Raw genomic sequence first — 27,598 nt, forward strand, 5'->3', positions numbered from 1 at the left:
ACAAAGAGTCGATAAGAAGTACTTTGTGTCCCTAAGACATATTTGTTAGAATCAATAATTTGAGACATATTTTTTATGATGTTTGTTAGCAAATTTTACAAAACTTTGATAGCTCTTTAATGTATAAAATATTGATAATTATCAAGTTCTATGTGTAAATCATAATTTATTAGAAATTACTTTTTTGCAGTATTTTTTATTTGCTGCCTTTAAATAAAAATAAAAGTCAAGGAAACAGAGGTGCCAGGTTTAGGAAGATAGCATCCCTGCTGTGGATGGTTCCATTGTGCTATGCAAGGTCACCCCGTGGTGACTTCTGTGATGTTGCTAAGGAGGCAACCTACAAGCCTTCTATTATAGCCTCCACGGAGTGAGACACACAAGTGGTGCAGTGGTCCTCACCCCTCTGCCCCAAGGTGTGCCAGTGCTCGCAGTGTTATGTGGGGCTCTCCCACTCGGTACATCTCTTCTGGGAACTGTCATGATCCCTCTGGGCCATGGTCTTCTCCAGTCACCAACAAAGTCATTTTGGAAGAGCCCTTCCCAGTTAGCATAACACGTTCACCCAAATTCTGCACTTAAAACCTTTTGTTCTATAATTCCTGTGGGATTCCCATTGGTTTCCGTCTGTACTCTACCCAGGCTGCCCTGGCTTCCTTGAGAGATCATTTCTGCCTTTCAGTGACAAAAAGACTTGCCATCTTTTGAAAACAAAAGCAATAGTGGATGTATCTCAGATGAACATTTACAGTATACCCCTACTAGAAAGAAATTGCAAAGCTGAAAGAGAAAATAATGTTAACACATAGTCACATTCACAAATGTAAAATCTATGTATATAACATTCTGTAGGCAATATTTAGTAAATTGAATAGTATACAATTTGTTTCCCATTGTAAACTGAGCTTAGCAGGATAATAAAAATAATAAAATGTAGAAAAAAAGGAAAAAGAGACATAAATGAATGTAGGAATCACTGCAACAAAATGACAAAAGATAAATTCAAGAGAACAGCGGATAAGGAATAAGAGAGTGAAGGTTTAAGAAGCAATGAACCATTTGGCTAAGTTAATGATTCTGATGTAATGCAATGTATTATATTTCCTACCTCCCTTCCTATATGCACCATTCTCTGTTGTTTCTGAATATCAAGTCTATTTCTTTAGTCTACATAAAACGGTGCCATATTTTCAACCCTACAGCTCCCACTTTTATTTTAGGATGCTGGCAATCTGTAAAAAGAACCTCATTCTCAAACTTCCCAAGGAAAGTTTACTCAATTAGCAAGCATAGTTAAGTGTCTACATGTGGATTAATTAAATAAATTTGAAGAGGATCTTATAGTCACCATTTTGAAAGTTGTAGGCAGTGTCAGTTGAATAATAGGCCTGGACAGAAACCTTATTTCTCTCTATTATATTTACTTCCCTTACCTTAAATTCCCAAAGAGTGCAATTACTTGTTCAATATCCAGAGAAATATCTTTCCCATAGGGAAACATCCTAAAGTATGATTTGAAAGTCATATTGCTGGTATGAAGTCCCAGAACAATTTCTCTCAGTCCTCTAAAAATGTAAATTTATTGCCAACTTCAGAAAACTTTTTAACGTCAAATAAAGTCAGAACTATACACACCCAAATTCAAGCAATTTTCTTCTGAATGCTTATATCAAAGAGATAACACTTAAGGACTAGATGTTCAGATCAGCGTTATTTATACTGATAGAAATTTGAAACTACCAACTAGTCACTAAAAATAAAATTAAATTGTGTTATTTTCTTTTATTAAAGATTGTGTGAAAGGCAGAATTACACAGAGAGAGAGAGTGAGAGAGAGACAGAGACAGAGAGAAACAGAGAATCATCCACCTTTTGGTTCACTCTCCAGTTGGCCACAATAACTGGAGTAGGGCCAGGTTTCCTTCAGGTCTCCCACATGGGTAGCAGGGATCCAAGCACTTGGGCCATCTTACAATGCTTTTCCCAGGCCACAGCAGGGAACTAGATAAGAACTGGAGCAGCTGTCACACGAACCGATATCCATATGGGATGCTGACACGACGTGAGGCAGCTTAACCCACAAGCCACAATGCTAGCCTCATATTATGTTATTTTCAAATCTATTCTATTTTCTGTTCATATTGAAAACCAACTTCTACTACACAGTTTAAAATTTCAAAAACATAATACTGGAAAAAGAAAAGAGACCCAAGAACATGCACAATTTTGATTAACTTATGGTTAGCTTAAAAGAAGAAAACATTATCTTGTGATCCATAGCTTGTTGATGTAAACTTGTTAGCAAAATCTTTAAGCAGATAAATTTGGCATTACTGAACAATTAGAAAAAGCTTCAAAAACAAAGGAGCTTACACACATAACTTTTTAAGCAATGATTTTGAATCTCAGATTTAAAGTGAAGACATATTGACGTAATGGACTACCATGCTTTTCTTAAAATATAAATATTGGCAAGATGAGAATTAAGATATGATGTTATGTCTCAATGAGAATATTGATATAATATCTACTTAACATTGGTTATATTTGAGTAAAATTACACTGACCGATGCACTGAATAACACACAGACATAAAAAAGTTAAAGATGCAGAAGTCAAAAACAGATGATTTATTGAAACAGTACAGGTGAATATTTTATCTTTTTTTATTTCCTCCAATTTTACATCAGTCTTTTGTCAAGAAATCAGAAGTCACTTTATATATCTCAAGTACAGAGTTAGTAAGCACAGGATTTAGAACCTATGCAGTAAGTGTTTTTGGAGCAAAGTCACAGAAGCCCTCACAGGCAGTCTCCCTCTGCAGCATAGAAACAGACACATCCTCGGAGCTCAGCTATCTAAAAGTGCTTCGGCCATCTTCCTGCACCTGTACTCCATCCATTGCACACTACTTTAAAGAAAATATTTCTGTTGTAAATTTAATGCTTCAGTGCAAATAAATAACATATATAAACATATTAATTTGTAATTATCTAGATAATTATTAAGAATTTCCTCTGTGTAAAACATTTCCTAATGTTGTGAAAAATACAAAGATGAATAGGACATGTTTACTCTTCTCAGAGAAGTTACGCTATAATACTAGAATAGCTCTGGGTCTTAATTAACTGTTAGACTAAGTATGATTTTGCAGAAAGAGTTACTACATGCTAGGGGACTAATTTGGACACAAATCTCCATTAGGAGATGTTTCCCAGTGGCTAATTTTTTTTTAATTTTGGTTTTTAGGTTAATGACATTAAATATTCATAGAAGTAAATTGTTGCTATTTTAAAATAACGTAGACAATCTAGAATAGTATGGGGGAGGACTCTCCTCAAATATTAACAATGTAATTTTGAGCAAGTAATTTCATCATTCTGTGCTTCAAAATTTTCAGAGTAGTACTAGGGAGAATAATTGTGCAAATAGACTCACAAAGTGTATTTAATTTGCCATTAAATGCTTTCAAACCATATTATCATTGTAAATGTAAATGAACATGTGCAACTATTCCATTGGTGTTTCCAAATGTTTATATTTGTTCTTTTCTCTTACACTTAATAGGTTTTGAGCTTCTTTGGCTTATATTCCCCCTCAGTGTCACTCAATAGAAATCATGCCACAAAGCATAAAACACTTGGCCTTTATGAATTTCTAATAATGTAAAACAGAACAGTACAAGAAGAAAGTTTCTCTGGTTCTGAGGATGCAGAAAATATCATGTTATTTGACACATTTTAAAAATAACTTTGCCTTGAAAATACTATTTCAAAACCAAGGAACCTTAAAGGGATGCAGTATTTCATGGATTGTTGTTGTATCTCTAAATTCTTACTGGTTCTTTCTGGTGAATTACAGCCAAATTGCCATATACATGAAGTATTATTTTGTGTTGTCTTCACATAATCTGTTGCCATCACTGTAAAAATCACATTATTCTAATTACTATAGCTTTATAGTAAGTTGATATTTTGAAGGTGACTTTTTTAGATTATTCTTCTTCAAAAATGTTTAGGGTTTACTTGTCATGACTCCATAATATAAATATTATCATTGGTCTGTTGTTAAGAGAAAGTACTCATTTCAATTGTAATCAAAATTGAATTACAGTGGCATAATTTTTACTGAAAAGTAACCTATATTTCTATATTTCTCATATATCCACATAGCACATGAACTATAAAAAATGTGAGAGCGGTCTAGATGGTTTAGTAATCTAGCTATCTATATTGAAAAATAATATGTTTTTGCCACATACCATAGCAAAAAGTAAGGTGATAAGGATTAAGTTTTTAAATATCTAAGAATGTTAGAATGTTTTTAATAAAAATAATTGCATCATTGTAGCTTTAAAAATCTATTAAAAAGCACTAAAATGTATTGCTAAGTTTTTTTTAATTTAAATTTAAAATTTGAATTTTAATTTCAAGGCCTGACAGCATTGACATTGTGATGCAACAACCTGCAGCTGGCAGAACTGACACATAGTTTTCCCTCAACAAAGAAGACTTTCTACCAGCAGAGATGAAGTGAAATGGCCTCAGTGCAATTCCTGAGTCCCCACCCCACCCCCACATAACACCTGAAGTGAAAATCAGTCAGGAAAATCACCATGAATGACGGAAAATCAGCCCTGCAAACTTCTCTAATGAGCAGCTTCCCTGGTGGCACCCACAGGAGAAAGCAGCTGGCCAGCAGTGAGCATTCCTGTGCCTGCGCGACTGGAGGGACAGCAGCTAGGAGGGGAGAACTCAGGGTGAACTGAAGGCGGAGGTCTGCCTGCCTCTTCATACTTCAGACATACCTGTCCCTACACATGGAAACGCTGCAGGATATGCCAAGAAGTAGCATCAGCCTGCAACTGGAAAGGCCTGAAGTCTATTACTTTCCAAGGTGGCTGTGGGATAAGCAGCATCAGAGAAACAGAGAGAGAGAGAGAGAGAGAGAGGAGCAGGTTAGCCAGAGAGGTTAAACACTTTTAATTCCAGTGCAGTACTAGCCTAACTGCCTCCTAACCATAACCACTTTCATGCCTGACTCTATTTTCAGGGTGAGAGAGTTGAATCGCAATTTCTGAGTCTACGTCTCTTGCCGCTGCTGGGGTGTTGCTGAGATGTGTGGCAGTGTGACCTAAGACTTGCATGGGCCGGCGCCGCGGCTCACTAGGCTAATCCTCCGCCTGGCGGCGCCAGCACACTGAGTTCTAGTCCTGGTCAGGGCGCTGGAGTCTGTCCTGGTAGCCCCTCTTCCAGGCCAGCTCTCTACTGTGGCCTGGGAGTGCAGTGTAGAATGGCCCAAGTCCTTGTGCCCTGCACCTCTTGGGAGACCAGGATAAGTACTTGGCTCCTGCCATCGGATCAGCGCGGTGCGCTGGCGCGCTGGCCGCCGCGGCCATTGGAGGGTGAACCAACAGCAAAGGAAGACCTTTCTCTCTGTCTCTCTCTCTCACTGTGCACTCTGCCTGTCAAAAAAATAAAAAAAAAATAAAAATAAAAAAAAAAGACTTGCATGGAGGTGAGGGGGTGAGAGGGACATAATACTTCACTTGGAATGGACTTGGTCCCCCAACAGGTCTATCACCACAAGTCGTAAACATTCCTGTCTCCTTCCTCTATTTGTCTCATGTGAATATCAAAAACAGAATCTAGTCAGAAGGGAGTGCCTCTTGGACCACAGTCGCCTCTGGCCCCGACTGGCCCATCCTCTAACCCTCCTTTGAAATCACACAAAAATTCTCAGCGATGCTGTGAAACTATACCATGCCTGTTACTCTATCAAACCGCTCCATCAGCTTTGTTCTAACACTTTCTCCATGGGCCCAGGAAGCAGCAAAAAATGTCAACTGAGTATGTGAAAATAAGACAGTAGACTAGGTGCAATTTTTCTTAATTTCCTCATGTTCTGTCTTCTCCATGGCAGGAGATCACAAAACCCCCTCCCCTATCCTCAAGTCCAGGCGATCCCTTCTGCTGGGCTCCCAACACTCATTTCCCATAGACATTCTCATTACATAGGCCACATACAGCAAATAGCCTTCCTCACTGCTGTCCACATACAGATGGCCCATGCTGGCACTAGCAGGAGGGTGTTGACACTGAAGAATGAGGTATTCTCAGGGTCTCAGGAGAATCCTCTTCTGCGTTAAGAAGAAAAAGTGGCGAACAGTGAGGTCAAAGGGCCCTAGGTGACTCTTCTTGTCCAGATCTGGTGCCCTCTCTACCATTATGGAGACCCTGTCTGCATATTTCTTCTGAATCCTTTCTCCTTCCTTTTTCCAGTACTCATAGGGCTGAGCCTCCTTTATTCATGAACTCTGCGATGGACCACAGAGTATCTGAGCTCCCTGGACAGGGCCTGCCTCTCTTGCTGATGATTTCTCTGGTAACAAGATTGCCTTGGAAGCACCTGTGCTTAGGAGGGAGCCCTTGAGCCACAGCTTGGAGGGGGAAGGTGGTCAGGTTTAGAAACCCAGGCCTGATTTTATTTTTGGTATGAGAAGGTAGCATTAAGAAAGGGATGAAAAGTCACAGAAAGAAATAATTAAAAGTAATATTCACAATATGTAAACAAATTTCATAAACTAAAAATTAAAGTACTGGAATAAATGGAGAAATTGATGAAGGCATAAATAGCAAATTCATAGATTCATTAGCATAATATGGAAATATGAAGTTTCTCAGACTCATTGATAACCAGAGGGATACAAATTAAAATTATGACATTCATACTTTTTTTTAAAGATTTATTTTATTTATTTGAAAGACAGATTTACAAAGAGAGGTAGAGACAGAGAGAGAGGTCTTCCTTCCATCGGCTCACTCCCTAGATGGCCACAATAGCCGGAGCTGTGCTGATCTAAAGCCAGGAGCCAGGAGTTTCTTCTGGTTCTCCCACATGGGTGCAAGGGCCCAAGCACTTGGGCCATCTTCTACTGATTTCCCAGGCCACAGCAGAGAGCTGGATCAGAAGAGGAGCAGCCAGGACTAGAACCGGCACCCATATGGAATGCGGCACTTCAGGCCAGGGCTTTAACCCACTGTGCCACAGCGCTGGCCCCTGACATTCATACTTTTTAAAACATTATTTGAAAGCAAAAAACACAACAATATGAAGTGCTGTTGAGCATATGGAGAAGCAGAAGCTTCGATGAGAAACTGGAGTTGGGAACTGGAGCTGGGAATTGAACCCAGACACTACAACATAGGATAAAGCTGTCTTAAACACGAGGCCAAACAGCTCCCCAAAGGTACAATATTTTAAAATTTATTTTATTTATTTGCAAGCAAAAAAAAGAGTAGTTCACCGTATTTAATATTTCAAAAATATTTAATTTTTTAATTTTTATTTAATGAATATAAATTTCCAAAGTACAGCGTCCCTCCCACCCACAACCCTCCCCTTTCCCACTCCCTCTCCCCTTCCATTCACATCAAGATTCATTTTCAAATCTCTTTATATACAGAAGATCAGTTTAGCATACATTAAGTAAAGATTTCAACAGTTTGCTCCCACACAGAAACATAAAGTGAAAAATGCTGTTTGAGTACTAGTTATACCATTAAATCACAATGCACAGCACACTAAGTACAGAGATCCTACATGAGGAGTAAGTGCACAGTGACTCCTGTTGTTGACTTAACAAATTGACACTCTTGTTTATGGCATCAGTAATCACCTTAGGCTCTTGTCATGAGCTGCCAAGGCTATGGAAGTCCCCTGAGTTCACCGACTCTGATCATATTTAAATAAGGCCATGGTCAAAGTGGAAGTACTTTCCTCCCTTCAGAGAAAGGTACCTCCTTCTTTGATGACCCATTCTTTCCACTGGGATCTCACTCACAGAGATCTTTCATTTAGTTTTTTTTTTTTTTTCTTTTTTTCCCCAGAGTGTCTTGTCTTTGCATGCCTGAAATACTCTCATGGGCTTTTCAGCTGGATCCGCATGCCTTAAGGGCTGATTCTGAGGCCAGAGTGCTGTTTAGGACATCTGCCATTCTATGGGTCTGCTGTGTATCTCACTTCCCATGTTGGATCATTCTCTCCCTTCTTTATTCTATCAGCTAGTATTTGCAGATACTAGTCTTGTTTATATGATCCCTTTGGTTCTTAGTCTTATCATTATGATCAATTGTGAACAGAAATTGATCACTGGGACTAGTGAGATGGCATTGGTACATGCCACTTTGATGGGATTGAATTGGAATTCCCTGTATGTTTCTAACTCTGCCGTTTGAGGTAAGTCAGCTTTAACATGTCCCAAATTGCACATCTCTTCCCTCTCTTATTCCCACTCTTATATTTACCAGTGATCACTTTTCAGTTAAGTTTCAGCACTTAAGAAGAATTGTGTATTGATTACAGTATTCAACCAAAAGTATTAAGTAGAACAAACAAAAGAAAAATACTAAGAGGGTTAACATATTAAGTTGCTCATCAACAGTCAGGGTGAGGGCTCATCAAGTCACCGTTTCTCATAGTGTTTATTTCACTTTAACAGGTTTCCTTTTTGGTGCTCAGTTAGTTGTCACCGATCAGGGAGAACATATGGTATTTGTCCCTTTGGGATTGGCTTATTTCACTCAGCATAATGTTTTCCAAACTCCTAACAGGGATTACTTTTCAGTTAAAATTTAAACACCTAAGTATAATTGTGTGTTAATTACAGAGTTCAACCAATGGTACTAGAACAAAAAAAAATACTAAAATAGATAAAGTATTACATTGTACATCAACCGTCAGGACAAGAGCTGATCATGTCACTGTTTCTCATAGTGTCCATTTCACTTCAACAAGTTTCCCCTTTGTGGCTCAGTTAGTTGTTGCCAATCAGGCAGAACATATGATATTTGTCCCTTTGGGACTGTCTAAATTCACTCAGCATGCTGTTTTCCAAATTCCTCTATCTTGTTGCAAATGACTGGATTTCGTTGTTTTTGACTGCTGTATAATATTCTATAGAGTACATGTCCCATAATTTCTTTATCCAGTCTACTGTTGATGGGCATTTGGGTTGGTTCCAGGTCTTAGCTATTGTGAATTGAGCTGCAATAAACATTAATGTGCAGACAGCATGTTTGTTTGCCAATTTCATTTCCTTTGGGTAAATTCCAAGGAGTGGGATGGCTGGGTTGAATGGTAGGGTTATATTCAGGATTCTGAGGAATCTCCAGACTGACTTCCATAGTGGTTTAACCAATTTAAATTCCAACCAACATTGGGTTAGTGTCCCTTTTTCCCCACATCCTTTCCAGCATCTTTTGTTGGTAGATTTAGGAATGTGAGCCATTTTAACTGGGGTGAGGTGAAACCTCATTGTGGTTTTGATTTGCATTTCCCTGATTGCTAGTGATCTTGAACATTTTTTCATGTGTCTGTTGGCCATTTGGATTTCCTCTTTTGAAAAATGTCTATTGAGGTCCTTGGCCCATCTCTTAAGTGGGTTGTTTGTTTTGATGTTGTGGAGTTTCTTGATTTCTTTGTAGATTCTGGTGATCAACCCTTTATCAGTTGCATAGTTTGCAAATACTTTTTCCCATTCTGTCGGTTGTCTCTTCACTCTCCTGACTGTTTCTTTTGCAGTACAGAAACTTCTCAATTTGATGCAATCCCAATAGTTGATTTTGGCTTTGACTGCCTGTGCCTCCCGGGTCTTTTCCAGAAACTCTTTGCCTGTGCCAATATCTTGAAGGGTTTCTCCAATGTTCTCTAGTAACTTGATGGTGTCAGGTCGTAGATTTAGGTCTTTAATCCATGTTGAGTGGATTTTTGTGTAAGGTGAAAGGTAGGGGTCTTGCTTCATGATTCTGCACGTGGAAATCCAATTTTCCCAGCACCATTTATTGAATAGACTGTCCTTACTCCAGGGATTGGTTTTGGATACTGGATCAAATATGAGTTGGCTGTAGATGTTTGGATTGATTTCTGGTGTTTCAATTCTGTTCCATTGGTCTATCCATCAGTTTCTGTACCAGTACCATGCTGTTTTGATTACAACTGCCCTGTAGTATGTCCTGAAATCTGGTATTGTGATGCCTCCAGCTTTGTTTTTGTTGTACAAGATTGCTTTAGCTATTCGAGGTCTCTTGTGCCTCCATATAAATTTCAGCACCAATTTTTCCAGATCTGAGAAGAAGGTCTTCGGTATCTTGATTGGTATTGCATTGAATTTATAAATTGCTTTTGGGAGAATGGACATTTTGATGATATTGATTCTTCCAATCCATGAGCATGGAAGATTTTTCTATTTCTTGGTATCCTCTTCTATTTCTTTCTTTAAGGTTTTGTAATTCTCATTGTAGAGATCTTTAACGTCCTTGGTTAAGTTTATTCCAAGGTATTTGATTGTTTTTGTAGCTATTGTGAATGGGATTGATCTTAGAAGTTCTTCCTCAGCCATGGCATTGCCTGTTTATACAAAGGCTGTTGATTTTTGTGCATTTATTTTATACCATGCTACTTTGCCAAACTCTTCTGAGTTCCAATAGTCTTAGTAGAGTTCTGTGGGTCCCCTAAATAAAGAATCATATCATCTGCAAAGAGGGATAGTTTGAATTCTTCCTTCCCCATTTGTATCCCTTGAATTTCTTTTTCTTGCCTAATAGCTCTGGCTAGAACTTCCAGAACTATATTGAATAGCAGTGGTGAGAGTGGTCATCCCTGTCTGGTGCCAGATCACAGTGGAAATGCTTCCAGCTTTTCCCCATTCAATAGGATTGTTGGCTGTGGGTTTTTCATTGATTGCTTTGATTGTATTGAGGAATGTTCCTTCCATACCCAGTTTGCTTAGAGTTTTCATCATGAAAGGGTGTTGTATTTTATCAAATGCTTTCTCGGCGTCTATTGAGATAATCATATGGTTTTTCTTCTGCAGTCTGTTAATGTAGTGTGTCACATTGATTGTTTTGCGCACATTAAACCATCCCTGCATACCAGGGATAAATCCCACTTGGTCTGGGTGGATGATCTTTCTGATGTGTTGTTGCATTCTATTGGCAAGAATTTTATTGAGGATTTTTGCATCTATGTTCATCAGGGATATTGGTCTGTAATTCTCTTTCAATGCTGCATCTTTTTCTGGCTTAGGAATTAAGGTGATGCTGGCTTCATAGAAAGAATTTGGGAGGACTCCCTCTTTTTTGATTGCTCTGAATAGTTTGAGAAGAATTGGAGTCAGTTCTTCTTCAAATGTCTGGTAGAATTCAGCAGTGAATCCATCTGGTCCTGGTCTTTTCTTTGTTGGGAGGGCCTTTATTACTGTTTCAATTTCTGTTTCAGTTATGGGTCTATTTAGGTTTTCTATGTATTCATGGTTCAATTTAGGTAGATTGCATGTGTCCAGGAATCTATCCATTTCTGATAGGTTTCCCTGTTTGCTGGCATACAAGTCCTTGTAGTAATTTCTGATGATTCTTTTTATTTCTGTGGTGTCTGTTGTTACGTTTCCTTTTTCATCTCTGATTTTATTGATTTGGGTCTTTTCTTTTTTTAGTTAGTTGGGCCAATGAGGTGTCAATTTTGTTGATTTTTTCAAAAAAACAGCTCCTCGTTTGGCTGATTTTTTGTAATGTTTTTCTTGATTCAATCCTGTTGATTTCTTCTCTGATTTTAATTATTTCTCTTCTCCTACTAGATTTGGGTCTGGTTTGCTGTAGATTTTCTAGATCCTTGAGGTGAATTGAAAGCTCATCTATTTGGTGTCTTTCCAATTTCTTGATGTAGGCACCTATTGATATAAACTTTCCTCTTAACACAGCTTTTGCTTTGTCCCATAAGTTTTGATATGTTGTGTTATTATCCTCATTTACTTCCAGAAAATTTTTGATTTCTCTTTTAATTTCTTCTATGACCCATTGTTCATTCATCAGCATATTGTTCAATCTCTATGTGTTTGCGTATGCTCTAGGGATTCCTGAGTTGCTAATTTCCAACTTCATTCCTTTATGGTCTCAGAAGCTGCATCGTATGATTCTAATTCTTTTGCATTTGCTGAGACTTGCTTTATGGCCTAGTATATGGTCAATCCTAGAGAGGGTTCCATGTACTGCTGAGAAGAATGTAAAATCTTTAGCTGTAGGATTGAAAGTTCTGTAGATATCTGTTCAATCCATTTGGGCTATAGTGTCGATTAAATCTACTGTATCCTTGTTGATCTTCTGTCCTATTGATCTGTCTATTTCTGAGAGTGGGGTATTGAAGTCCCCCAGTACTATTGTATTGGGGTCTAAGTCTTCCTTTAAGTTCCTTAACAAATCTTTTAAATAAACTGAGGCCTGTAATTAGGTGCATATACATTGATAATTGTTATATCTTCCTGTTGAATTGATCCCTTAATCATTATATAGTGTCCCTCTTTGTCTCTCTTAACAGTTTTTGTGGTAAAGTTTATGTTGTCCGATATTAAGATGGCTACGCCCACTCTTTTTTCATTTCTGTTGGCATGGTATATCTTTTTCCAGCCTTTCACTTTCAGTCTGTATGGATCTTTGTTGGACAGATGTGTTTCTTGTAAGCAGCAAATAGATGGGTTTTCTTCCTTAAGCAAATCAGCCATTCCGTGTCTTTTAACTGGACAGTTCAGGCCATTAATGTTCAATGTGACTAATGATAAGTGGTAACTTTGCCCTGCCATTTGCCAAAGATAAGTTCTAATATATGCTTTGAATTCCCTGTGATCTTTTGCTGTGAGGTTTCCTTCCTTTACCTTCTTTCATATTGATGACTGTGTTTCTGTGTTTCTGTGTGTAACACATCTTTAAGCATCTTTTGCAGGGCTGGACCAGTGCCGACAAATTCTTTCAATTTCTGTTTGCTATTTAAAGTCTTTATTTCACCTTCATTCACAAATGAGAGCTTTGCAGGATATAATATTCTGGGCTGGCAGTTGTTCTCTCTTAGTACCTGGGCTATATCTCGCCATTCCCTCCTAGCTTGTAGGGTTTCTGATGAGAAGTCAGCTGTGAGTCTGATTGGAGATCCTCTGAGAGTAATCTGACGTTTCTCTCTTGCACATTTTAGGATCTTTTCTTTATGTTTCACTGTGGAGAGTTTAATTACAACGTGTCGTGGTGAGGATCTCTTTTGGTTGTGTTTATTAGGGGTTCTATGAGCTTCCTGTACTAGGATGTCTCTGTCCTTCTCCAGACCCGGAAAGTTCTCTGCTAATATCTCACTAAAAAGGCCTTCTAATCCTTTCTCCCTCTCCATGCCTTCAGGAACTCCTAGAACCCGAATGTTGGGTTTTTTAATAGCATCCTGAAGATTCCCGACAACATGTTTTAGATTTCTAATTTCCTCTTCTTTTCTTTGTTCTGACTGTATCCTTTCCTGTTCTCTGTCTTCTAAGTCCAATATTCTCTCTTCTGTTTCACCCATTCTGTTTTTAAGGCTCTCTAATGTGTTTTTCATTTGATCTATTGAATTCTTCACTTCATTATGATTTCTCGTCACTATCACAGTTTCCTGTTCTACTAGTTCTTTCATTTCATTTTGATTCCTCCTTAATATTTCATTTTCGCGCGGGAGATTTTCTATCTTGTCCATTAAGGATTTCTGTAGTTCAAGAATTTGTTTTTGAGAACTTCTTAATGTTCTTATGAATTTTTTGAGATCTGCTTCTTGCATTTCTTTTATGTCATCATCTTCATAATCTTGAATTGGGGTGTCTTTTTCATTTGGGGGTGTCATAGTGACTTCCTTGTTTTTATTGTATCAGTTTTTGCTTTTGTTATTTGGCATATTGGAGATATTTGGTTTCTTCACTGTGGTGCTTTTTCTTGTTATACTATGACTATAGATTAAGTGGATTGTCTGTTTTTGATGGAGCCTTAGAGGCTTGAGATAGGTGTGGCCTGAGAGCTCTGTTTGGTATGCCAAAGGTGACACTCCCAGGTTAGGCATGGTAGATCGATCTCTCTTTCTTTCTTTCTTTCTTTCTTTCTTTCTTTCTTTCTTTCTATTCAAAAGGGAAGTAATTCCGCACAGCTGAACGAAGTTGCAGGTAGTTAGCAGGCAAATGATATACCCACAGGAGCCAGAGATTGGAAGCTCTTTCCCAAGGACCACACAGGGAATCTGTTCTGCCCTCAGAGTGGGCTCAAATTCTCCTTTAGTCTCCCACTGGGTTGCCAAAGTTACGGAATTGTAGCGTCTCTGGAGAGTACTTTCGTGAATTCCGTGAGTTCTCTTCCCCACCATCTCTTTTTTCACAGTCTCAGTTCAGTAGCACCACAAATTCACTAGGTCCTAATCTCCTGTTAATTCGCCCCACCCAGAGTCAGGTTTTTCTGCTAGACTCGGGGCTGGTGCAGACCTGAGGTCGCCCTGCTTTTGACGTATGTCCAAGATGGCGCCTGCTCTTTGTCTTGTTCGCCTTTGAGAGGTGAGCGGAGAGAGAGAAACCTGTGTCCGTACCAGTCACTTTTTTTTTTTCTCTCTCTCTCTCTTCTAGTTAGCCTGGTGAACTTTTCCCCCCAGGGTCGTTCCCTCTAGTCTCCTCTTTCCACTTGCCTGCCGGTGTCTCGGGCTATTGAGGTTCGGCTCACCTCGCATTCCAGCGCTGATGTGTTGATATTTTAAAATTTGAGTGGTCTATTTTTGTAGAATTTTATTGGTGATTTTAATATTTTATCATCAAGTGTGTGCCTCTGCAAGTTTTTCTGTTATACTCTATTGAAAATACTACTAAATGTTCCTTAATGTTTCTCAGATTTCCCACCATGGGAAACTCTTAGTATGAATTTCAAATTTTTAAATTCTTTACTTCTGTGTAAGGTACTCAGCACTCTTTACTATTTTAGTACATTTGTCAGTAGCTAGTTGTAATGGAATCTTTTTTTTTTATTTTCGAGATTTTTATTCTTCCTATTCACATATAATTTTCATGTAATATTATTGCTTGAATATATTTAGGTTCCTAAAACACTAACTTTAAAACAATTTATGGTTGCTTTATTGCATTTATTTCAGTCAGAGAACATTTGTCTTCTTTAATTGAGTTTCGTAACCATCTTATAGCTAATTTCATAGCTCATTCTTAATGGGAGCTTCTTTGCCTGTGTCTCCATTTTGTTTCCTTTACTGTTGTGTCATTCTCTTTGCTTACTGTTAAACTTGTTCTTTTTTATAAATTATATATGTATATATTTTATTTGTAAGAAAAAGAAATAGAAATAGAGGGAGACATAGAAAATCAGAGAGAGAGACAGAGTGCCACTTCAATGTTCTGGTTCACTCTCAAAATGTCTATAACAACCAAGGCCAGGCTAGGCCAAAGCAGGAGCCCAGAACTCAGTTTGAGTCCCTCATTTGCGTGGCAGTGACCCAAGTATTTGAGCCATCATCTATCTACTGCATTCCAGGGTGCACTTTAGCAGGAAGCTGGATTAGAAGTTGAAAAAGCTGGAGCTTGGACCAAGACTAACACTGGGGCCAGTGCTGTGGCATAGTGGGTAAAGCCTCTGCTTGCAGTGCCAGCATCCCCCCTGGGTGCCAGTTGGAGTCCCAGCTACCCCACTTCTGATTCAGCTCTCTGCCACAGACTGGGAAAGCAGTGGAAGATGGCCCAAGTCCTTGGGCCCCTGCACCAACGTGGGAGACCTGGAAGAAGCTCCTGGCTCCTGGTTTTAGATCAACGTAGCTCCGGCCGTTGCGGCCATCTGGGGAGTGAACCAATGGAAGGAAGACCTTTCTCTCCATCTCTCCCTCTCACTGTCTGTAACTACCTCTCAAATAAATAAATAAAATCTTTAAAAAAAATACCATGTTCTCCTAAAGATATGTCAGGAATTTTGCCCAAATTTTTATGTCATACTTTAATTTATATAAACCTACTTTCTATATACCTTTTCATGCATACACATATAACTACATTTATACATTACTTAATAATAAATTGATATATTGACATAAATAAATTATTACAAATTATTATACATTTAACCAAGAAATAACAAATAGCTATAAAGGATAATGTTGTAAAATGTTATGATTTTTCAGTAAAACTTCCTTAATTCCAGTAATTATAAAAACAAGACATAAGAATTCAATTGTAAAACTCCATATTAGTCTACTTGACACTAGTTAGAGTTTTATTAAATTTGTATGCTATTTCCTTACTAATAAAATATCACTTAAAATAAAATACTGAAATTGGAATACAAATTATAAATATTTTATCTTGCAGTTATAATAATTAGCATTTTCTCATAATGAAATTCATCAATTGCAGTGTTAATCAATTAACATGTAGAGTTTTATCATTTAACAATATTCATAAAGTAAGTTGATAAAATATTTATATTTAATAAACTTAATAAATTTGAGATGCATCAGTTTCCTATTGAAAAATGTCTTACAAATACAATTTAATACTCAAGAATAAAATAATTTGCATGCAATATGCATTGCATAATTATTTGAGCAAAAGTAAGAAATTAACAAACCTCAGAAGTGGAATATTTAAGAACACAATTGAATGTAATTTTACATGGCTTTTAAGTACGTGTATTAATTTAATGTATCAAGCACAGAAAATATTTTGAGATAGTTTGGACTAAAACACAGGTATGTAGAAGTTTTGTCTCAGATATTATTTTAAAAATAGTAGGAACACAAACAGAAAAAGGAATAGACAGTTTTAGAAGACTGTTATCAATTCTTTTCTTTCCATTTTAATAACTCCATTTTTAATATAATGGGGCTCAAGAGTATAAAAATGTGTTTCCTACGTTTATTAAGTTTTCTGTATTCTAGTATGACTGTACACTTCTTAAAACTGAAACAAATAAATCTTTAAAAATAATAAAGGGGGCCAATGCTGTGGCATAGCAGGTAAAGCAGCCTCCTACAGTGCCAGCATCCCATACAGATGCCAGTTCAAGTCCTGGCTGCTCCACTTCTGATCCAGCTCTCTGCTGTGGCCTGGGAAAGCAGTAGAAGATGGCTCGAGTCCTTGGGCCCCTGGATCCACTTGGGAGACCCAGAAGAAGCTCCCGGCTCCCTGTTTCAGATCACCATAGTTCCAGCCATTGTGGCCAGTTGGGGAGTGAACCAGAGGATGGAGGACTTCCCTCTCTCTGCCACTCCTTCTTTCACTGTTTAACTCTTTCAAATAAATAAATACATCTTAAAAATATAATAAAGTTATTTGGATGTTATTTGAAATTCTGGAGGAAAGGGATATTTCTATTATAGAGGAATGCACTGCATTAGCGTTTTCCCAAATAAATATAAAATGAGACATAAGAAAATTCTTAAAAGATTAAATTCCTGTTAAAGCCACTTTAATGTTTATTCATATTATTGTGTATGGGCTGTCCTTGATATTTTTCATGTTATATTTTCTTCAACAACCCTGATATTATTTTTCACAATTTGAAAGTCCATTAATCTCAAGTATTCGATATACATTGTAAGTATAGTTATATCATACATACATAAAATAATTACATTATAGTTATTATTAGCAGTGCTATAAATAACAATATTAATAGTATTTACATCCCTGATTTGGAGAGCTGTAGTGAAAGTAGGAATCCTATAATTCATTTTTAGAATGCTAACCCAACCTGCCTTCAAAAATTATATTATTCCTCTTGTTCTGACAAAGACAATTATATGTACAAAGTCTTCTATCTCTCTGCCTTCTTTTTGTTTTCCATAACAACAAATAATTCTTGATATTACTAAGTATAATGAATGTTAGTAGGCATTCGTGTGTTTCTTTCCCAATTCCTCAAAAATGTAATTCAAAATCTCATTATTTTAAACATCAATTTATTTCTAACACTTAAATTTATTTTCCTATGCTATAATTCCTATTTATTTACCTAAAATAAGCATGTATGTGTGTATTATATATATATGACAACTTATTAAAGTGATACACAAAGTTTCTCTAAGTAAGCTTAGAATATTCTCAAAAAATAATATTTAAAATATGCATAATTTTATACACTTTTCTTTTTCTGAAAGAAACAGTTTTATTCAGCCACAGAATTATTATACCTTTTATTTATAAGGAATACTCAAACATTTTTACATGATTTATGAAAACCATTGCTCTTCGATTTAATCAGCTTTCATTATTTAAAAAAGTATCTGTGAGAAACTAACTTGTAAACAAAAATGTTTCTTTTCATTCCAGTTTTGGAGGCTTACAGTGCAAGTTCAAGTGGCTCTATATCTTGGTATCTGATGAGAGTGGCCGATGGTGGAACATGTATAGAGGAAACATGGCATGTCAAGTCAGGAGGCAGAGAGAGCTCCTGGGTCAGCTTAGAATTCATAAGTAACCCTCTGTTGAGAAATACATCTCCAGTGACCTAAACATCTCTCAGTGGGTCCAGTCCTAGATATAATAATTTTATCAAGTCTTTACTGTCACTCCACTAACCTTTATCATCAGACGTTGTCAACCAGGAATTCCATGCAAGGGCCTTGGCTGACACCCAAACTATAAGTAACCCATAAAACTTAAGTTTTGTAAGAAATTCACATTTTAATATTTTTCTCTTCTCCACATTCTCTGGATGATCAGTTATAAAACAGTAATTTATTTATCGTGTTTGACCTATCTTTATAACAAGTTACTGTTTTACTGTTGTTTTTTTTTGGGGGGGTGGGACAAACACCTTAACAGTTAAATGTACAACAAAAAACACATGTTAAGACACCAACATGACTTCAAATGTTTAAAATTTATTTCCAATATAAGGTTCACAAAAGAGCTGTAACATCATTCAGTACATTTTCTAGTGAAAGAAATTCTGCATTGCAGAGTTCACGTAACGGTGCACTTGTCAACCCACTTAATTGTGACAGGTACCTGGTCCATATTGATAACCTACAAGAAAGAAACAATCATGTTCTACGGGTTCAGGCACCCATAGCATCTCCTGTAAGCTAACATAAATGTTGGTCATATTCTCCATGAAATTCCAATTCAAATCCAGTCTATAGGTGGCTCCATTCATACAAGCTGATTATGCATCCTCTGACTCATGTCTACCAACAAAGTGAGGAAATCATGCAGGTGATTTCCCTGGAATTCACTAGTCATTTCCAAGAAGTATTTCAGTTCACTGGGCGTCCACTTCTTGAGTGACTGAGTATTTGGAATGAAGCAATGGTCTGACCACTGTTTTCTGAGTGCTGGAGGTCCTAGGTTTTGCTGATTTTTATGGGTTTCACCCTCTGGTAGTCAATAAGGCCAAGTGGTGGCAAGTGTCATTTGCCATTACCACCCAGTGGAGAAAACTACCATTCTGTGTTAATGTCACACTGTACTTTGGCATGGTTGGATGGATTATGAGAAAGCTGGGCAAAAGTCATAGCCACTGATTCAATCATTCCTTATTATAGCTCACACTTTGAGATTGACAGATATGTGTACAATTTCTCCAGGACAAAGTTCACTATAGAGAATAACTTTATAGTAATAATTTTAAATTATTTTCATTGATCCCAGCAGATCCATATTTTCATTTGTTGTCATTGATTTTACATTAACACTCTATAGTGATGCTCTTAAATGATGGGCTGTTCCCATTATTGCATTTCTCAAAAAGCCTTAAATTTCTTTCCATTTGTGAAAGATATTTACTTTGGTACAGAATTTTAAACAGAAGGGCTTTTTCATTAAGTATTTCAGATTGCTTGTCACATACAATTATCTCTCAAGAAAAATTTGGAATTATCTTTATTTCCATCTAGTTGCTAGTAAAAAAAATAACTTCAGATAATTGCAGATTTACTGTCAATTATGAAAATATATACAAAAAAATCTAGCATGCTCTTTTCTCAATTTCTTGCAATGACAATATTTTATAAAAATACGTAACACAATAACACAACTATAATAAAGTAGATACATATATCTCCTTTGATCTTTTTCCCTGGTATCATATGCTTTTAGTTTCTGCAGATGTATATGCATGTGTAACTAAATATAACAGTGATCTTCATGTGTCATATACTTGATGTGTATTGAACTTCTTAAATCTGTAGATTAATGGTGTTCAACATATTTGCATCACATTAATCCATCATTTCTTCAAATAGTAGTTCTTGTCTCAGGAAATTTATAATACTGCTAAAAATAGTAAATTAAAATTTTTAAATGTAGTGTGCAAATGTAAAATGAAAGCAACAATTGAATATTCCGTAGAATATTGATGGCAAAAGTGAGGAATAATCAGAAAACTATAATAAGCTAAAATAATGCCAAACTTGAAAGAGCCACACAATGATCTGTAAGAAAATTAGAAAATAATTAACATATATTACTAAAATCTCAAATAAAATCATTGAATTTTTCAGACCATATCTTTCTAAGTATGAAAAGAACATGCTAGTTGACTTTATTATGGGAAAGAGTACTCTCAATGAAAGTATTACATTTCACTACTTTTGTTTGTCTATGTGTATTTGACAAAATCCTAGGTAGATTGATAAAGCAAAAATATATATTGGGAAGTCTAGAAAAGAAACTTAATGGGTAACTCACTTGAAATTTAATCCTTTTTATATTGTTCCTGGGTAAAGCAATGAGCACCATTATTATCTCTTTGGATGGAACATAGATATTAGCATGATAATATAAGAAGACAAAAGCATATAGGAATTCAATAATGAGAGTTTCCCTAGGTGAAAAGAAATACAAACTTTTATCTTGTTTAACCACTGCTTTATCTTCCTTTCCTCATTAATATAATGAAATAATCTCCTTCTTAACTTACAAAAAGCTACCAATCTCCCTCTCATTTCATATTTTAAACTTAATGTCTCAATTGCATTTTTCTTATTTAAATATTTGCACAATGAAGTCTTTCCATCTTCAAAAATATGTTTACTCAGTGTCATTTGTATTACACAAAAAAAGACCTAATAACCTTGTATGGAAAATAAGAAAAGAAGAACAAAACATAATTCACAAGTATAAATAAAATAAAAAATTACAATTATATTTCAATGCAAGACTATAAAGCAATATATTTCTGTGCCCTTAATTCTAAGATTTAAACTTAAAAATAACTTGATGTTCAACAATAAGGTGTTCATCAGTAACAAGTGACTTGCTGGATGATAACAATACATTAATCATGTGGAAACCTCAGGCGGGAGGAACCATTTTTTAAAAATATTTTATTTATTTCTTTGAGAGAGAGAGTTACAGACCGAGAGAGGGAGTGACACAGAAAGGTCTTCTACCCAGATTTACTCACCAAATGGCTGCAAAAGCCACAGCTGAGTCAACTGGAAGCCAGGAGCCAGGAGCTTTTTCGGGGTCTCCAACATCAGTGCAGGGCCCAAGCACTTAGGCAATCCTCCACTGCTTTCCCAGGCTAAGCAGAGAGCTGAATCAGAAGAGGAGCTTAGCCCACTATGCCACAGCGCCATCACCGGTAAGAATCACTTTCACAAATCTATTTAAGAATCAAAAAAATCATGAATAATTTAAATAAACGAATTGGGCTTTATAACACATTGTATATAATTCAAGATATATTCATATATGTATAAATATATGTATGCACAAAGCAAGAGAATACTTACAAAAGCTATACAAATTGTGTTCTGGATAATTGTATTTTTCTCTTTTTAATTTTTTTATCTTCTTTTACGTATTTAAATCATGTTACTGTGTAAGTAACAGAAACTGTCAGTGACAGCAAACCAAAGTGAATAATCAAGACCAGACATTTATGACTTCCAAAATCCAAATGAGTTCTGAGAGGATAATTATCCTGAGAAAAAAAAACCCTTTCAACTACTGGCACTGCTTTTCCCAATAATTGCATAGTAGAACAAGAGATGGGAAATAGATGTGAAATGCTTTCAACATATATCTCTGATCAAATCAGCAATCCCGAAAGGTTTGTATGTGTGCATGCTCATGCATGCATTCTCTTTTAAGTTGCCAAATCCCCACTCCTGGCATCATTATATGTTCATGTTTACACCTCTGTGTCCTTCCCAATTCCCATGAAACACTTCCTTAAAACTAACTGGAAAACATACTGACTATTGCATGTTCATTCTTTATTCAAATTATGTAAAAATTTTCATTGCCTTTCACATTCTTCTGGCCAAAAAATGTACATATTTTGAAATCTCTTATTACTAAGTTGAATTATACATGAATAGTCTCTAAAATCATCAGTACAATTCTGTCTTCACTACCATTTTCCGTTCTTCCCAGGAGTTGTTTCCAAATTGAACTGTAGCTTTTATACAATCAAATATTTTCACCAAAAATATTGATATTATCTTTAGTTAGGTTCTTTCTCTTCTGCACATGTATATATGTATAGACACACATATACATATATGTCTCCTCTTTACAAAAAATAAAACAAACCAATAGAAATAGCTTTGGTGTATCTATGATTTCTCAAGACATGCTTATTTACACTCACTCTGAACAATGATATCTCTTAATGTGCTGGAGGTATAAACAGAATATTAGAAGGACAATTAATGATCCAGTTTTATATATATGTGTTAAGACATTTGAAATAGAAAAAAATGTTAATTCCAATAGATGTTTGATGACTTCATCCTATATATATATAAACACTAAAAATGAAATTTTAACATTTATTCTGTAGAAAGTGAAGCATGGAATTGCAATATATCTAAGTCTATTTAAATGTTAAACAGTAAGTACAAAATTATTACCCTTATAAAGAAAAGCACAGCTGAAAATAGTGCAGGATTATTTCCTTCTTTCTGAAATAAATCATGTTTTAGAAATATTGAGCCCCCAGAAAAATACTTTTAAATAAAACTGCTTTACCATGAGATAAAAAGATTTGTAAATCTTTTTTTGTAAATGGTTTCTTTAAATTTTGGTTGAATTTCATTCATAACCAAATGGGAATCTATATTAAAATTATTCAGCACATCAGTTTCTGTAGATTCTTTGACTTAAAATTTATTTAAAAAAAATGAAACTTCTGGCCGGCGTCGTGGCTCACATGGCGCCGGCACCCTGGGTTCCAGTCCTGGTCGGGGCGCCGGATTCTGTCCCTGTTGCCCCTCTTCCAGTCCAGCTCTCTGCTGTGGCCCGGGAAAGCAGTGGAGGATGGCCCGCATGGAGACCAGGAGGAAGCACCTGGCTCCTGGCTTTGAATCAGAACAGCGCGCCAGCCGAAGCAGCCATTTGGGGGGTGAGCCAACGGAGGGAAGACCTTTCTCTCTGTCTCGCTCTCTCTCTCACTAACTCTGTCTGTCAAAAAAAAAAAAAAAAAAAAAGTGAAACTTCTAAGCAGAAAGTAAATAAAATCTATCTCCATAGTAGAAGGAGAATAATTACACAAATTAAATATTTGATGATAAAAATCTTCATGATTTAATTTTGTAATTATAATACTTTAGAATCTCAGTTTATCAAAGCGACTCTAGATTTAGATCATATTTTCAATTCAGTAAAGTTATCTTTGGAAGTAGGATAGGATGATACAAAATTGAGAAGACCTATGATTTAGCAATGACCAAATTTGCAAAACACAATTTTCAAATACAGGATAATTATTTGATGAGTTAGTATTATATTTTTTTTTAATTAAAGGTAATTTGTATTATACATCTTCCCAAAAATTGTGGAAAAAAAAGAAAACATTTTCTGTAAAACAAAATAGAAGAAAAATTTCCTTTTCATTATCAGAATCTGCCCTGAATTTCCAGGGACCTCATTATCTATATGAACATATTTCTCAATTAAAAATTACTTTGAGGACCCAGTGCTGTGGCACAGTGGGCTAGCGCCCTGGCCTGAGGTGCTGGCATCCCATATGGGCTAGCCCAGAGCTATTTAATGTTAACACCCATAAAAGAATCAAACAAAAGCAATCTAATCAGCTGAACAATTTAAAATAAGAACATACAATAATATACCACACATATAATTTATTTTTATATTTGCTTTAAAATATATTTACATGTCTCATATTGATTTTTAAAATATTTATTCATTTGAAAGGCAGACTTACAGAGAGAGAGGGAGAGACAGAAAGAAAGAGAAAGGGAGAGTGATGTTCCATATGCTGGTTCATTCCAGAGATGACTAGAAAAGCCAGGACTGTGCCAGGATGAAGCCAGGAAGCAGGAGCTTTGTCGGGGTTTCCCACATGGATGTAGTGGTCCAAACATTTGGGCCATCTTCTGCTGCTTTCCCAGGCACAACAGCAAGGAGCTGGATTGGAAATGGACTTGTCAGTCCATGTGAAGTCCACTTCAAGTCCTGACTGACTTGAAGTGGCATATTCTACAGCATCAACCCCTCATTTTAATGTTTCAGAATGTTATCAGAATGCTACGGTAATCTTACTCATATTATTAACTATTATTGGTCAATACTAAATAATTCAAAGCCTGTATAATTTTACTTATTCTAATCATTTTACTCAGAATTGTTCAGGTTTAATGATAAATTCTTTGTTCAAACTAGGAATAAGGAGTCATTTTCTGTATCACTAGTTTTTACATTTGAATGACTGTGAAAATCTTTGAAGCTGGTAATGTATGGAAAATATTATTCTAGGGCATTCCTGATGATTGCTTAACGATCAGATAAAATTAGTGATCATTAACACTTGTTCATGTTTCTTTCTGCATTTATTTATAACTGTAAATGATATCCTCCTGAATGTGTATAGTATTTCTGTCTACATTTCCCCACAAGTGCTTAATTTCTATTTTCAGATTTTGAGTTCTGTATTAATCTGCACATGGCATTCCCCATGGAATTTATATTCATTAAATAGAATTTAGATAACAGAATTCCTATTGTCTTTTACAAATTGTTTATTTCAATTTAATCATATAAACAATAGGCATTTCAGTCTCATAGAGAACTAACAAATTCAGATGACATAATCCGTGAAAATTTTCTATTAAAAAAAGAGAACAATTTTTCTTTTTTTATAATTTCTTTTTTTTTTTTATTTGACAGGTAGAGTTACAGACAGTGAGAGAGAGAGAGAGAGAGACAGAGAGAAAGGTCTTTCTTCCGATGGTTTACTCCCCAAATGGCCGCTACAGCCGGTGCTGCGCCGATCCGAAGCCAGGAGCCAGGTGCTTCCTCCTGGTCTCCCATGCGGGTGCAGGGCCCAAGCACTTGGGCCATCCTCCACTGCCCTCCCGGACCACAACAGAGGGCTGGACTGGAGGAGGAGCAACCTGGACTAGAAGCTGGTGCCCACATGGGATGCCGGCGCCATAGGCGGAGGATTAACGAAGTGAGCCATGGCGCCGGCCCCAATTTTTTTTTTTTTTAAGTAGTTAATTTAACATTTTATATACTTGTCATATATCAGTACATTGTGAAATGATTAATTCAAAGTAATAAACATATCCATTTCCTCAGATAATGCTATAATTTAGATATTTGTTTGGATGTTCTTCAAAGGTCCACGTGTTAGGGCCTTGCCCCGAAGTCCTTATTTGTGGTTGATGAATTAAGGATAGAGATGTAATCCATCTTTGATGCCTAAACACCTTTGGAAAGTGATTAGATTGTATTAAGTTGTTGGAGTGGTCAAATCATGGTATCCTTATAAAGATATGCTACATGGAGATGGAGGGTAAGCATGTTCCTGGTGTTTCTCTGTATCCTGGCTCACCACATGATCCTTCATCTTTTTTTTAAATTTATTTTTATTTTTTGCAGAAACAGAGAGGGACAGAGAGAGAGATCTTCCCTCCACTGGTTCACTTCCTGAATGGAAGCAACGGCTAGGTCTGGGCCAGGCCAAAGTCTGAAGCCAAGAGCTCTCTCCAGATCTCAACACGTGGGTACAGGGGCCCAAGAACTTGGGCCATCCTCTACTGCTTTCACAGTTGTATTAGTAGGGAGCTGTATCTGAAATGGTGTTGGTCAGGACTCCAACCGTTGCCCATTTGGGATATTGGCACCTCATTTTGGGGCCTAACCAGTCTCACCACAGTGGGGACCCCATAACCTTTACTCTGTAGTATTACCTTACTCACTACCATCACCGTACGTCACTGATGGGCTGCCTCATCTCAGACTGAATTTCCAAAACAATGAACCAAAAACTCCTACCTTCTTACGTAGCTTCTCTCAGATACTTCTGTTTTAGTGACAAAAAGCTGAGTAACATGCATCCTTTTTATTTTCTTCTTGATCTGAGATGATTTAAATCTTCTGCCAGGGATTTTAATGAATAAAATGTCTGCAATACTACCACATACAAGTCACCACGTTGCACAATAAATCTGAACTTACTCATCGCATTTAACTGAAATTTTAAATTATTGACTGATACTTCCCCATCCATTGCTGTTCTTGCCAACCTCTGCTTTCTATTGTCTGCTTCCATGAGTTTGGTAAAAATTTCACATGTGAATGTAAAATCAAGAAGTGTTTATTCTTCTGCGTTTGAGTTATTTTATTTTAGAAAACGTTCACCAGCTTCATTCATGTTGTAAAAGACTCACCTTTCCAAACCATATTATTCAAAATAAATCTAACCTACTTCCATGTGAAGGTTTCCTGAGTGAAGAAGAAAACACAGGGTTCTAAAATGACTGTTTCCTCTGAAATAGTTTATTAATAAATAATTAAGGTATAAAATGATAAACACATACCAAAATGAAACAGTGAGAAAAAAGATTATATAGTTTGATGTAATAAAGATTCAGGGAAAACGGAAATGGAATTAAATTATTTTAAAGTAAGTCAATAGACTTCCAACTACAAAAGTAGTGACATGATAATGCAAAGGAGAAGCCATGAAAGCGTTCTTCAAATTGAGAATCAAAAAGTCAAAAATACAAGATGATTATGGTGATAAGAATATTATATTAAATAATTTCCCCAACAAAGGAACTAGAAATGTAAGAACAAAAGCAATAATCAAAGCCATCAGAATGAAAATTTTCTTGTCTAATTAAATGAAAAGTTTAACAATTAAGGATGCTCACTCATATAATTACAAAAATTATATATTTTAAAAGCTATTACTATAGTGCATTTATTAATCAAATTAAATGTGAAAGTTAAATACTTCAAAGTAGGAAATGTAAAAGAAGTATGAAAGTTCTAAAGAACAGGAGTATGAATTATCACCCTTGATATAAAGAACAGAATCAAACAAATGTAAGCCACTTGATAACTTCACATGATGAATGCAATAGATACACACATGCATATGCATTCAAATATTCACATAGATGAAATATCTTTTTACTATAAATGTGTTTTTGGCCCGCGCCACGACTCACTAGGCTAATCCTCCACCTGCGGCACCAGCACACCGGGTTCTAGTCCAGGTCGGGGCACTGGATTCTGTCCCGCTTGCCCCTCTTCCAGTCCAGCTCTCTGCTATGGACCGGGAAGGCAGTGGATTATGGCCCAAGTGCTTGGGCCCTGCACCCGTATGGGAGACCAGGAGAAGGTAAATAAATAAAATATATAATATATATAATTATAAATAAATAAATAAATAAATAGATATAAATGTGTTTTCCTAGTCTTAAAGTAGCATGTGTCCATGGATATCCACTCACAAGCCTTCATATTAAAGATAGAATTTAATGTCATTGCCACTATTTTTCCACCCCTCAAAATTTC

The 27,598-nt window shown here is 36.3% G+C and overlaps 1 pseudogene; it reads right to left on the reverse strand.

The window, feature by feature from the left end:
* Positions 1–5,987: 5,987 nt before the first annotated feature.
* Positions 5,988–25,998, reverse strand: LOC108177896 (gamma-aminobutyric acid receptor-associated protein-like 1 pseudogene; annotated as a pseudogene).
* Between the last annotated feature and the right edge of the window lie 1,600 nt (positions 25,999–27,598).

Source organism: Oryctolagus cuniculus, chromosome 4, assembly GCF_964237555.1.
Source record: "Oryctolagus cuniculus chromosome 4, mOryCun1.1, whole genome shotgun sequence".
Classification (NCBI taxonomy): Eukaryota; Metazoa; Chordata; class Mammalia; order Lagomorpha; family Leporidae; genus Oryctolagus; species Oryctolagus cuniculus.